The following is a 14,753-nucleotide window of genomic DNA, read 5'->3' on the forward strand; positions in this document are numbered from 1 at the left end:
ATTTGGACATTTTCACTTAGGGGTGTACTCAATTTTGTTGCCAGCGGTTTAGACATTAATGGCTGTGTGTTGAGTTATTTTGAGGGAACACCAAATTTACACTGTTATACAAGCTGTACACTCACTACTTTACATTGTAGCAAAGTGTCATTTCTTCAGTGTTGTCACATGAAAAGATATAATAAAATATTTACAAAAATGTGATGGGTGTACTCACTTTTGTTAGATACTGTATATTTATGTGATCTGTACTTCCACATAGGGAACACTTGCACATGCTGCTGGCGCACTGCTTCTGCTGTGATTAGTCACAGCAGATCTCAATCAGCGGGTGCCAGCCAATGGGTGTCCGCCGAATCCGCTGATCAGCGAGGAGAGACACAGGATGGAGCTCTACATATGTAAACAATGCAGAGCTCTGTTCTGTCTGCAGGGATGTGGTGGATTTTGTTTCCCTTTCAAAGCAGAGAATAAAATCCAGCACATCCCTTAACAAAAACACCACACTGTGTACACATACACGCTGGCTAGGTACACATTTTACCCTTCGATCGCCCTAGATATTTAATCCCTTCCTAGCCATTGTCGTTAGTACAGTGACAGTGTATATTTTTATCACTGCATTAGTGTCACTGTTTCCCACAAAGTGTCAAAAATGTCATATTGTCCATCACAATATTGTAGTCTTGCTATAAGTCACTGATCACCACCATTACAAGTATAAAAAAAAATAATTAATTAGAATTCCAGTATATACAACAGTTTGTAGAAGCTATAACTTTTGCCCAAACCAATCAATATACGCTTATTGGGATTTATTTTTACCAAAAATATGTAGCAGAAAACATATTGGCCTAAATTCATGAAGAAAATTGTTTTTTTTTATTGGATATGTTTTATAGGAGAAAGTAAAAAATATTGTTAGGCCTTTTTTGTTTATAGTGCAAAAATAAAAAACGCAGAGGTGATCAAATACCACCAAAAGAAAGCTCTATTTGTGGGGAAAAATGACATAAGTTTCATTTATGGACAGCATTGTATGACCACGCAGTTAAAGTAACACAGTGCTGTATAGCAAAAAATGGTCTGGTCATGAAGAGTGGTAAATCTTCTGGAGGTCAAATGGTTAATATAACTAATAAATATTAAATAAGTATAAACAATTATATGTCTAGATTTTAGTCATATTTCCCAATTCATTTTACCTTTTGGAAATATTTCCGAATATTGTCCACAAACATTGAAAATAATGACTGTTTTTCTGTTTTGAAGATCAGTTATGGAGCTACGGACTATTCTCTAACAAATAGGCTTCTCTATCCTCATGTATTCCGGACAATTCAGAATGACCATGTTCATTATATGGCTGTTATTAAGTTGTTGAAACATTTTAGCTGGACGTGGGTTGGAATATTTGCATCGCAAGATGATGCCGGAGAAAAAGATAAGGAGATATTAATAAAGTACATGAAAAGTAATGGTATTTGTGTTGAATATTCAGTTTCATTTTGGCCTAGTTTTTATGATAACATTAATGTAGAACAAATTATAAATAATGTTATTTTTGTTATTAAAAACTCCAGTGCTAAAGTAATTGTATTATGTGGATCTTTTATCAGTAGCAATTTATTTCTTGAGTTTTTCTTTGACAATAATTACATTTACGATAAAACATTTATTGTTCCTCCTCTGAGATCTCTCAGCTCTACAGGATATAATCCAAACAAATTCTTTAATGGTAGCTTGGTTCTGAATTTATACCCTTTATTCATTCCAAATAAAGAACACTTTTTTGATAGAATTGACAAGACTTATACCTTAAATAATTCATCATCTTCCATCTATTTTTTATCAATTGCAAAGTGTATGTCTGAAAACAAAGAAAAAAGAAACAATACCATATTATGTCTACTTAGCATTAATGGGTCTCTGGAAGAAGAAATGTATCCAAATTTATTTAATATTCTGGATCAAGGACTCTCTCCACGAATTTATTATGCGGTAGAAGCTATGGCCAAAGCACTGCATGATATCAATCTGTTCTATAAAGGAAAATTGTATAATAAGCATCCTCATTATTACAGACATAAGGTACAGTATACAGCCTTTTCAAGGAGTTTCAGAAAATTCAAAAAATATATATTTTTCTGCTATTGGTGATCATTTAAAATGTAGCCTAAAAATTGAAACAATAAAATACTAAATATCCAAACCCCTGCCCTTCTCTAAAAAAATATAGTTTGGCCTGATGGACAAACAAAACCAGTTGACCCTTTAATCAGGGGTGGTGTCAGGTTGGGGCACCCCCAAAATTTCCCCTATCACCCCCATAGCACCCCATTAGCAGCCATCTTGGGTGCCTTGGGAAGAGATTCACAGTTTAGAGTCCAGGTCTCCTTCTTGTCATGATGACTGCAGGGAGACCCGGCTGCTGATACTATCAGCACTGTCAGCCCCCCTATATACACACAGCAGGGTTTCTCCTATCTTTCAGAACATTAGTCAGATGCAAGACAATGTAATTCTAGTGCCTCTACCAGCATAGGGAGGAATCTATGGAATCATTTTCAGTTCCAGAGCGAGAGGAAGAAGCTACAGAGCAGCTACAGAGCCGCACCCATTTACTTGACTGGGTTGTGTTTGGTGGGCGCTAGCACCTGGCAAAACAACGGGGTGTATAATTCCTGCTGTGAAGCAAAGCATCATGACCGCAGCCACCCCCCCAGCCACTGCCTATACAAAGGAGTAGCAGGTAGGGCGGTAAAAACTCTGCTTAACTGCATGGTTTTACCACCCTCTAACCAGTAGTGTGAATGAGCCCTAACATTCTGGATGTTTCACAATAAATCTCACTAAAGTGAAAAGTGAACTTTCCTTCTAACCATGCCCTCCCTCATGTTACTATAAAGTTTATTTTTCTAACCTGATAAAAATATACGCCACCAATCAATGTAAGGGCTCATTTACATTTGCAATAAGGGAGCTACACAAACAGGGATTTTACTGCCACCCTCCGACCAACACCACCCTGCAACCATGTGTAATGCATACAGTGCAGTGCTGAAGGCTTTTAAGGGTTAAAAGAAAATTGTGGTTTAAAAAAAAAACATTTATACTTACCTATGTGGTGATGTGATGATCAGATCCTGCAGATGTCCTCCACCACCTCTCACATGACTGCTGATCGCTCAGTTCTTGGTCTTCAGTGAGCAGAGTGATGACTGTCAGTCACCAGCTCTCTGCTATTCCCTCCAGTGCTCACTGGAATATCGGGCTGTGGAGGGGGTGGGAGTGGCTGGCTCAGTCTGTCAGTGGCACAATGAAAGTCTGAACCAGCTGCTGATTAGGCATCTAGGCAGATCCTAACCATATTGTTGGGATCTGTCCAGAGCCTGGACGAGCTCTGTGTTGTCAGCTGACATCAGCATTTAGCCCGCTCTCTGCTGAATCTCAGTCACAGGAGTGCAGAACAAAGTGCAGTCCTGTGACCCACATGAGAAATATGGCCAAAATAACTCCGGCCATACTTCTCCTTTAACCTCTCTAGAGGTAATCCCAAGTGTGGCTTGGGGTGAATCTTCATTACCAAAAGCGGTAACCCCCGAGCCACACTCAGGATTGCATCGCAGGATCCAGGCAAAGTTACTTACCTTGTCCCCAGGATCCTGCAATGCCCCTGTGTGTGTGGGCTGTGTCCTCCGCTCAACCTATCACTGTGCTGGGCTCCATTCCCTGCGAGTGTCGCAATGCATGGGGCGGAGCCCGGCGCCAGATTCTAAAAGAGAAAAAAGCATAATACATACAGTACACTGTAATATTACAGATTACATTACTGTATCAAATCATTTCACATCCCTTTTGTCCCTAATGCTTTGTCCAGTGCCCTACATGCAGTTTTTTATTATATATATGTAGCGCTGGTAGATTTTTAATCTACCGCTTATGTGTAAATTTAGTGGGTCATCTGTTCTGTACATAGTTCAGATTTAATCTATAGCTAAATTAGCTTCTGTTCCAACCTTGGTTGTGTTGCGTGCAGTTCCAATGTAAATGTCGGTGTCACTACAGACCGGAGCTGGAAAGCAGCAGACTGAGGTGTATTGAGTGCTCTTCTTTCTCAGAAGTAACTCGGCAGAGGTTGTCCCCTGCGGTGCATTCTGGGAGGGGTATTTAAGGGACAGACGCCATATTTCTGGGTCTTTTCATTCCACCTGCTGGCCCTTCTGGCCGACAGGTATGTGTTAGGAGTGCTACCTCGTGGTCCTCCGGCCTGGAGGACTGCGATGCTGCAGCGTGTGGGTGGGCCCAGAAGTCTGTCTGGGGCCTACTACAACTGCTGTGGAGATGGTCCTGTGCTGTCTGTCCTGCGGGAAGAAGCTGGACAATTGAGAAGAATCCAGGGGAGGACCCGTCATGGAAGGATCATGCGGAGCGCTGGTCTGGAGAGGGGCCTGGTGACTCAATTGGAGGACGCATCTTAAGTTAACCTACCACATAGTACTGCCGGATCGGCTTAAAGGTTCTGGTACTGTGTTGCTGTTCACTGAAAACTACTACATCCTGTGGCAGAGGATCGTACAGTTTTGTTTCACTCAAGTCTGTGGCAGAGACTTTCTGTTCGTGCTGCACACTGGCTGCTAGGTTAGTGAGAGAGACCTATCTGGGCAGGCAAAGATTTAATCCTGAACCAAAGATACATTCATCCTTGAGATTTCAATTCCTTAGTGCTACACCAAGAAAAGGTATTTGAACTTCCCTGCAACTCTTCTTCTACCTCTTTCCTGCTACTTCTTCCAGTTATCTCCCATTAAAGCATTGGAAAAGTACTAAAGTGACTGGTGCCTACATAGTTAGATGATAAGTACAACGTAGTCTCTAAATCTGGTATTGGTGAAACTACAGGTAAAAAGGTGACGGAAACAGCCTGCTTTAAATCAGCAGCTCCACCGTGAGTTATTGCTACATATATATATATAAATATATATATTATATATATATATATATATATATATATATATATATATATATATATATACTCCATGGCATTCAAAAAGTGTCCCTTTACATCACAAGCGGTTTTAGACCAGCTAGAAAACAGTGATAGTAAATTAGAATCACTTGCAGAATTGAGCGATAGTAATTTGTGGGGAAATTCGTCATCAGACACTGAAAATAACAACAGCGACAATTCTGCAACTGAGAAAATGTCTGTGTTTTTGATTTGATTACATTATTGAATACATTTTATTATTATTATTATTATTATTATTTATAGTTATTTATTATAATATAATTTATGATTTCGTGTTTCAAGTGTTATCATACTCGGGATGTCTACTAGACTCTTGTTTGGACAGATTTAAGTGAGTTATTCCTAAGAATTACAGGCCTACAATATAAAACGACAAATTTCCATGCAAAACAATGTACTGCTTTGAGACACAAAAATCTGACATAATCATATCGCCAGGGAGGTTAAAACAGGCAGTGAGGAGGCAGCATATCACCTCAGTCACCTGTCAAGTGTCTATGAAAAGCAATCCTCCAAGAATAGTTTTTCCCAGGAATGACATTGGCAGCTAAAAATGTAAACAAGTCCCAACAGAGCAATTTTCACTGTCCGCCAATATAACTGGGGCATTACACTAGCCAAAATGTCACTGGGGGCATTTGTTGCTCAATGACATTACCTAGATCAGTGTTTCTCAACACCAGCCCTCCAGGCGCCCCAACAGGTCATGTTTTCAGGCTTTCCATTTTTTTGCACAAGTGATTTTATTAGTTTCACTGCCTTAGTAATTACCACAGCTGTTTCATCTGAGGAAAATCCTGAAAACATGACCTGTTGGTGCACCTTGAGGACTGGAGTTGAGAAACACTGACCTAGATGATCAGTGGAAATTAGACACGTGCTATTCGATCCGGTCTGAATACAAATTCGAACAAATTTTCAGTTATTCAGAGGTTGGGATGTATCCCAATCTCTGAATGAAATAGTAACAAATAGTAACGAATTTAATTGAAATAAGTTAAAATTTGTTCTGTTTATTCTTTTTCGAATGAATTGCACATTTTTAGAATGATTAGAATTCGGATTGGTTGAAAAATGATCGTCCGATTAGAATTCTGTGTGAAGAATAGCTGGTTGTTAAGCAGCGGGCCGGGAAGCCGGGAGTCACGTCCTTAACAACCATTGACTCATCAGCTGCATAGATGTGAACCTAGGGTAAAGATTAGATTCACTGGTCAGGAAAGTGCATCTTGCAAGATGAGCAATTAATGACTGGACCCTCTGATCTAAAGGCCGATATCAGATTGGACACAAACCACAAAATTACATCCCTCAAAAAAGCAGCTCCAGATGATATCCTTCCTGTCCTGCAAAGACTCACCTGGTCACTGGAAATTATATTTTTCTTCTGGCTTTTATGACTCAAAGCATCATTTAGCTCAATTCCCGTGAGCCCAGGGTGGCAAGGCATCCCTGCCCTTGACTGAAAGGAGAATGGAGATGAGTTCAGCACCAAGTCTTTACATGACACTCCTCTCTGCGGAACCCACTGCTGTAGAAAGTGGAGGGTGGGACCAGAGGGGGGATATCAGGAGTGAGTTGGACTTTAAATATAAATTTTTATTTGACAAATTTCTATTCCTTATTTAACACAGTTTTCTCTTTCTATTTTCATGTTGAAGTTGCATCACTATTTAAAAGAAATTAAATATGCGTTTGGCTTAAATGAGCCAGCACCTTTTTTTAATGAATACAGAGAATTTGTTTATCACTACAAAATAACAAATTTGATATATAAGGATAATATCACTGTGATTTATAATGATGTGGGAAATTTTACATCCTGGGCTCCAGAAGATCAGCAATTTCAAATTAATACTGAAGCCATAACATGGAAGCTCGGCAGTGAGGTAGGCTGTATTTGGTTAATGATGTCACCACAATCGCTGCCTCTTCCCTTATATAGCTGATGGCAGCTCAGCCAGGTCATCCCATATCATTTGGTGGTGGGCATTGTGACTGATTTACAACAAGGGACATTTTTGTGGAGTTTTTTTTATTTTGTTTTTATTAAGAACTTGTCAAATGTCTGGGTGTCTATTTCTAAGTTACATTTTTTTTTTTGTAAATGAGTAAGGGTACTATGTACCCCATACTCATTCACATGGGGGGCAGTATCTGGACGCCCCCTAAATTTTAAATGGGGCTTCCAGATTCCAATAAACCTCCTACCTGCAGACTCCCACAACCACTAGGCAAGGATTTAAGTGAAGAGGCCCTTGTCTTTATCAACATGGAGACAAGGTGCTTTGTTGGAGGGGTTCCCTCTAGCAAGGTACTTTCCTCATGCCCCCCCCCCCCCCCACCTTTTTCCTAGCCAGCCAGGCTAAATGCTCAGGTTAAGGGTGTGGAACAAATTTTTAGTGGGACCTCACATGATATTTTTAAAACCTGTACCAGACTCAAAGGGTTTGATATGTATGGGGGGAGGGTGGGGTACTACACTTTTTTCATTCTTGCTGTAGAAAAAAAAATTCAGTGCAACCCCATGTTTTTTTTGTTTTTTTTTACACCCCCCCCCCCTTTTATCTACTAGAAAAGAAAATGGGTATTTTTAATTTGACAGATCTGTCTCTCATTGATTTTTATGGGGTTTGGATTTGGCATCCAAACTCTTTTCGGCTGGGTTCACACTATTGCTGCATGCGGCTCACAGCAGGGGTCCGGTGCGTCCCCGTTCACTGTTTCAGGTCCAATTTCAGCCTGAATTTTTGGGCTGAATTCAGACCTCAAATGGACCAAAAGATGCACAGGACCGCTGTGCAAATTTGCATCGGAGCCACAGCGAAGATATGTGAACCAGCTCCATAGAGAGCCAGTCACAATCTCCTACCATGCAAATTAGATGCAGGGAAACCGCATGCAATTCGCATAGGTGTGAACCCAGTCTTAAGGATCACAGAACCCCTGCCTAACAGAACCCAGAGCAGTTCAGCTCATCACTACTTCTTATGAACCAAAGCAATGTCACTAATTCTTCTGTGGGCCTGTTTATTCAGCGATAACTTTGCATTATTTCAGAGAACAAAATAATACATGAATTGGGATGATTTACTAAAACTGGAGAATGCAAAATCTGGTGCAGCTGTACATGGTAGCCAATCAGCTTCTAACTTCAGCTTGTTCAATTAAACTTTGACAAAAAAACAAAAACAAACTGGAAGCTGATTGGTTTCAACAGCGGGTACGCGCACCACAGGAGTGCACCCGTGGGTCCCATGAACTCAATGTCTGCCGGTGGCCTGCGATCACGGTGAGGAGAGGCAGAACAGGGAAATGCCTATGTAAACAAGACATTTCCCTGTTCACCTAGTGACATGACAGAGATCTTCTGTTCCCAGTCATCAGGAACAGTGATCTCTGTCATGTTCTACTGAGCCCACCCCCCCTACAGTTAGAACACACCTAGGGAACACACAGTTAACCCCTTGATCGCCCCCTAGTGTTAACCCCTTCCCTGCCAGTGACATTTATACAGTAATCAGTGGCTATTATTAGCTCTGATCGCTGTAAAAAATCAATGGTCCAAAAATAGTGTCAAAAGTGTCCGATCTGTCCGCAATGTTGCAGTCCCGATAAAAATCGCAGATCACTGCCATTAGTAGTAAAAAAATTAATAATAAAAATGGCATAAATCTATCCCCTATTTTGTAGACGCTATAACTTTTGCGCTTAATGTGATTTTTTTTTTAACAAAAATATGTAAAAGAATATATATCGGCCTAAACTAAGGAAGAAATTTTTTTTTATATATTTTTTGGGGATATTTATTATAGCGAAAAGTAAAAGATATAGTTTTTTTCCAAAATTGTCGGCCTTTTTTTGTTTATAGCGCAAAAAATAAAAAACGCAGAGGTGATAAAATACCACCAAAAGAAAGCTCTATTTGTGGGGGAAAAAAAAAAAAAAAATTGTTTGGGTACAATGTCGCATGACCGTGCATTCATGTTTTATTCTAACTTATTCTTTTTGTTAAGATACTAAAATTACAGTTCTGGTACAAATGAAATGTAGGATTTTTTTTTACTCATTTTTAATGTAACACAAAAAAAGCTTAACAAAAAAAGCAAGCAGACATTGAAAAAGTTTATTAGTGAATTAAAAAATAGAAATTAAAAAAACATCAGAAAATAATAGAAGGGTAATAGGGGATGAAGGGTATGTATATTAGGGCTGGTAAGGGATAACTAGGGGTCAAAAAGTGTTAAAAAGGATCAATTTTTTATTGAAAAAAAGAAAAACACATAAAAATTAAACAAATTTAACCACTTGACCACTGGGCACTTAAACCCCCTTAATAACCAGACCAATTTTCAGCTTTCAGTGCTCTCACATTTGAATGAAAATTACTCAGTCATGCAACACTGTACCTATATGAAATTTTTGTCCTTTTTTTCACACAAATAGTGCTTTCTTTTGGTGGTATTTAATCACCACTGGGTTTTTTATTTTTTGAGCTATAAAAGAAAAACGACTGAAAATTTGGTAAAAAAATGAATTTTTCTTTGTTTCTGTTATAAAATTTAGCAAATTAATAATTTTTCTTCATAAATTTTAGCCAAAATTTATACTGCTACATATCTTTGGTAAAAATAAGTACAAATTAGTGTATATTATTTGGTCTTTGTGAAAGTTATAGAGTCCAAAAGCTATGGTACCAATATCTGAAAATTGACATACACACCTGAATTACTGATCTAATTTCTTGAGACCCTAACATGCCAGAAGAGTACAAATACCCCCCAAATGACCCCTTTTTGGAAAAAAAGACATTCCAAGGTATTTAGTAAGATGCATGGTGAGTTTTTTGAAGTTTTAATTTTTTCCCACAATTCTTTGCAAAATCAAGATTTTTTTTCTTTTTTTTTTTCACAAAATTGTCATATTAGCAGGTTATTTCTCACACACAGCATATGCATACCACAAATTACACCCCAAAACACATTCTACTTTTACTCCTGAGTACGGCAATACCACATGTGTGAGACTTTTACACAGCGTGGCCACATACAGAGGCCCAACATGCAGGGAGCACCTTCAGGCGTTCTGGAGCACCCAGGCCAATTCTGACATTTCTCTCCTACATGTAAAAATAATCATTTATTTACTAGAAAATTACATAGAACCCCAAAACATTATATATGTTTTTTTAGCAAAGACCCTAGAAATTACAATGGCGGTCGTTGCAACTTTTTATCTTGCATGGTATTTGCCCAGCAATTTTTCAAACGTGTTTTTTTTGGAAAAAAAACAGTTTTGTGCTTAAAAAAAACCAAAACAGTAAAGGTAGCCCAATGTTTTTGCATAATGTGAAAGATGAAGTTACACTGAGTAAATAGATACCTAACATGTCACCCTTCAAAATTGCACACGCTCGTGGAATGGCGCCAAACTTAAACTTAAAAATCCCCATAGGCGATGCTTTAAAATTTTTTACTGGTTACATGTTTTGAGTTACAGAGGACATCTAGGGCTCTACCGATCACAGAGATACCTTACATGTGTGGTTTAAACACCGTCTTCATATGTGGGCGGGACTTACGTATGCGCTCGCTTCTGCATGCGAGCACACGGGAACAGGGGCGCTTTAACATTTTTTTTTTTTTTTTATTGTTCATTTTACTTTATTTATTTTAGTTTGACACTTTTTTCCAAAAAATTAATTTTTTGATCACTTTTATTCATATTACAAGGAATGTAAACCCTTGTAATAGGAATATGGCATGACAGGTTCTCTTTACAGTGTGATATGGGGTCAATAAGACCCCAAATCTCACCTCTAGGCTGGGAAACCTGAAATAATAATTAAAAAAAAAAACGATCCTGGCTTCCATCATAGCGGTGAGTCGGTAGAAGCACCGGAAGGTGGCGGGAGGGGGGACGTCCCCTCTCGCCTCCCGAAAGAATGATCAAGCAGTGGAACAGCCACTATGATCATTATTATTGTGTAGGGAAGTGGTTAAAACCCATTTTTTTAACACAAAGTTGTCCATTTATACAATATTTCTAACACATAGCATGTACAAAGCAAAAATGACACCCCAAAATAGATTCTCCTACTCCTCCTGAGTACGGCAATACCACATGTGTGAGACTTCCACAGCCTGGCCACATATAAGGCCGAGTACAACTGAGTATGGTTGAGCATGGCCGAGTATGGCTGAGCATGGCTGCGCATGGCTGGGTATGGCTGAGTATGGCTGGGTATTGCAGGGTATTGCCGAGTATGATTGGGTATGGCTGGGTTCGGCTGAGTATGGCTGGGTATGGCTGAGTATGGCTGAGCATGGCTGCTCATGGCTGGCTATGGCTGAGTATGGCAGGGTATTGCAGGGTATTGCCGAGTATGACTGGGTATGGCAGAGTATGGCTGGGTATGGCATAGTATTTCGGGGTATTGCGGAGTATTGCAGGGTATTTCAGGGTATTGAAGGGTATTGCAGAGTATTGCAGGGTATTACAGAGTATTGAAGGCTATTGCAGGGTATTGTGGGGTATTGCAGTGTATTGCAGGGTATTCCGGGGTATTGCAGAGTATTGCAGGCTATTGCAGAGTATTGCGGGGTATTGCATAGTATTGCAGAGTATTGCGGGGTATTGCGGGGTATTGCAGAGCATTGCAGGGTATTGCAGAGTATTGCATAGTATTGCGGGGTATTGCGGGGTATTGCAGAGCATTGCAGGGTATTGCAGAGTATTGCGGGGTATTGCGGGGTATTGCGGGGTATTGCAGAGCATTGCAGGGTATCGCAGAGTATCGCAGGGCATTGCACAGGGTATTGCCGAGTATTGCACAGGGTATTGCAAAGCATTGCACAGGGTATTGCAGAGTATTGCACAGGGTATTGTAGAGTATTGCACAGGATATTGCAGAGTATTGCACAGGGTATTGCACAGGTTATTGCAGAGTATTGCACAGGGTATTGCACAAGGTATTGCAGAGTATTGCACAGGATATTGCAGAGTATTGCACAGGGTATTGCAGAGTATTGCACAGGATATTGCAGAGTATTGCACAGGGTATTGCAGAGTAGTGCACAGGGTATTGCACAGGGTATTGCAGAGTATTGCACAGGGTATTGTAGAGTATTGCACAGGATATTGCAGAGTATTGCACAGGGTATTGCACAGGTTATTGCAGAGTATTGCACAGGGTATTGCACAGGGTATTGCAGAGTATTGCACAGGATATTGCAGAGTATTGCACAGGGTATCGCAGAGTATTGCACAGGATATTGCAGAGTATTGCACAGGGTATTGCAGAGTATTGCACAGGGTATTGCACAGGGTATTGCAGAGTACTGCACAGGGTATTGCAGAGTACTGCACAGGATATTGCAGAGTATTGCACAGGGTATTGCAGAGTATTGCACAGGGTATTGTACAGGATATTGCAGAGTATTGCACAGGGTATTTCTGAGCATGGAGGAATGGATTGTGGCTCTGTGTCACAGAGCAGCACTGTGGGCACTACAGATGCAGCCCACAGCGCTGCTGCCATCTGTTCTCTACCCCTCTCCTCTCACACTGTACCGATCGGTACACAGAGGGGAAGGAGGAACCTCTGACATGACACCGGTTTGTTTACATGTGATCGCTCCATCATTTGACGGAGCGATCACATGGCAAACGGCCGCAATAAGTCGCGGTCCTCTGTACCCAGCGGTCACGGATGTTCTCAGGGGCGCGCCCCCGGGGCGCATGAGAGCGGAATTCTGGGAGGACATCATAGTACGCCCTCCCAGAGTTAAGCAACCGCCCTGTAGCCGTCATTCAGCTATGGGCGGGTTGTTAAGTAGTTAATACAAAGAAACTATAATATTGCATTGTAATTCTGAATTACACTTCTCCATTTTTGACAACAGACACTGCAGCAGCTGTTGTGTTACTAAGCGAGTCTGGGCTTTTTTTTTTTAACACAAAGTTGTCCATTTATACAATATTTCTAAAACATAGCATGTACATACCAAAAATGACACCCCAAAATAGATTCTCCTATTCCTCCTGAGTACGGCAATACCACATGTGTGAGACTTCCACAGCCTGGCCACATATAAGGCCGAGTACAGCCAAGTATGGCTGAGCATGTCCGAGTATGGCTGAGCATGGCTGGGTATGGCTGAGTATGGCTGGGTATTGCAGGGTATTGCCGAGTATGATTGGGTATGGCTGGGTTCGGCTGAGTATGGCTGGGTATGTCTGAGTATGGCTGAGCATGGCTGCTCATGGCTGGCTATGGCTGAGTATGGCAGGGTATTGCAGGGTATTGCCGAGTATGACTGGGTATGGCTGGGTATGGCAGAATATGGCTGGGTATGGCATAGTATTTCGGGGTATTGCGGAGTATTGCAGGGTATTTCAGGGTATTGCAGGGTATTGCAGAGTATTGCAGGGTATTACAGAGTATTGCAGGATATTGCAGGGTATTGCGGGGTATTGCAGAGTACTGCAGGGTATTCCGGGGTATTGCAGAGTATTGCAGGCTATTGCAGAGTATTGCGGGGTATTACATAGTATTGCAGAGTATTGCGGGGTATTGCGGGGTATTGCAGAGCATTGCAGAGTATTGCAGAGTATTGCGGGGTATTGCGGGGTATTGCAGAGCATTGCAGCGTATTGCAGGGTATTGCACAGGGTATTGCCGAGTATTGCACAGGGTATTGCAGAGTATTGCACAGGGTATTGCAAAGTATTGCACAGGGTATTGCAGAGTATTGCACAGGGTATTGTAGAGTATTGCACAGGATATTGCAGAGTATTGCACAGGTTATTGCAGAGTATTGCACAGGGTATTGCACAGGGTATTGCAGAGTATTGCACAGGATATTGCAGAGTATTGGACAGGGAATTGCAGAGTATTGCACAGGATATTGCAGAGTATTGCACAAGGTATTGCAGAGTATTGCACAGGGTATTGCACAGGGTATTGCACAGGGTATTGCAGAGTATTGCACAGGGTATTGCACAGGGTATTGCAGAGTATTGCACAGGATATTGCAGAGTATTGCACAGGGCATTGCACAGGGTATTGCAGAGTATTGCACAGGGTATTGCACAGGATATTGCAGACTGCAGAGTATTGCACAGGGTATTTCTGAGCATGGAGGAATGGATTGTGGCTCTGTGTCACAGAGCAGCACTGTGGGCACTACAGATGCAGCCCACAGCGCTGCTGCCATCTGATCTCTACCCCTCTCCTCTCACACTGTACCGATCGGTACACAGAGGGGAGGGAGGAGCCTCTGACATGACACCGGTTTGTTTACATGTGATCACTCCGTCATTTGACGGAGCGATCACAAGGGAAACGGCCTCGATAAGTCGCGGTCCTCTGTACCCAGCGGTCACGGATGTTCTCGGGTGCGCGCCCCCGGGGGCGCATGAGAGCGGAATTCTGGGAGGACGTCATAGTATGCCCTCCCAGGGTTAAGCAACCCCCCTATAGCCGTCATTCGGCTATGGGCCGGTTGTTAAGTAGTTAATACAAAGAAGCTATAATGTTGCATTGTAATTCTGAATTACACTTCTCTATTTTTGACAACAGACACTGCAGCAGCTGTTGTGTTACTAAGCGAATCTGGGCTGTCATTGTAATTGCTGGTTAGAGCAGCAGAAAGCTACTTAAGTGAAGTTATTTTTTTTTCATGTATCATGCCAGATGGTTAATGCATACAGTGCACTC

This window comes from Aquarana catesbeiana, linkage group LG01 (genome assembly GCF_042186555.1).
Source record: "Aquarana catesbeiana isolate 2022-GZ linkage group LG01, ASM4218655v1, whole genome shotgun sequence".
NCBI classification, from domain to species: domain Eukaryota; kingdom Metazoa; phylum Chordata; class Amphibia; order Anura; family Ranidae; genus Aquarana; species Aquarana catesbeiana.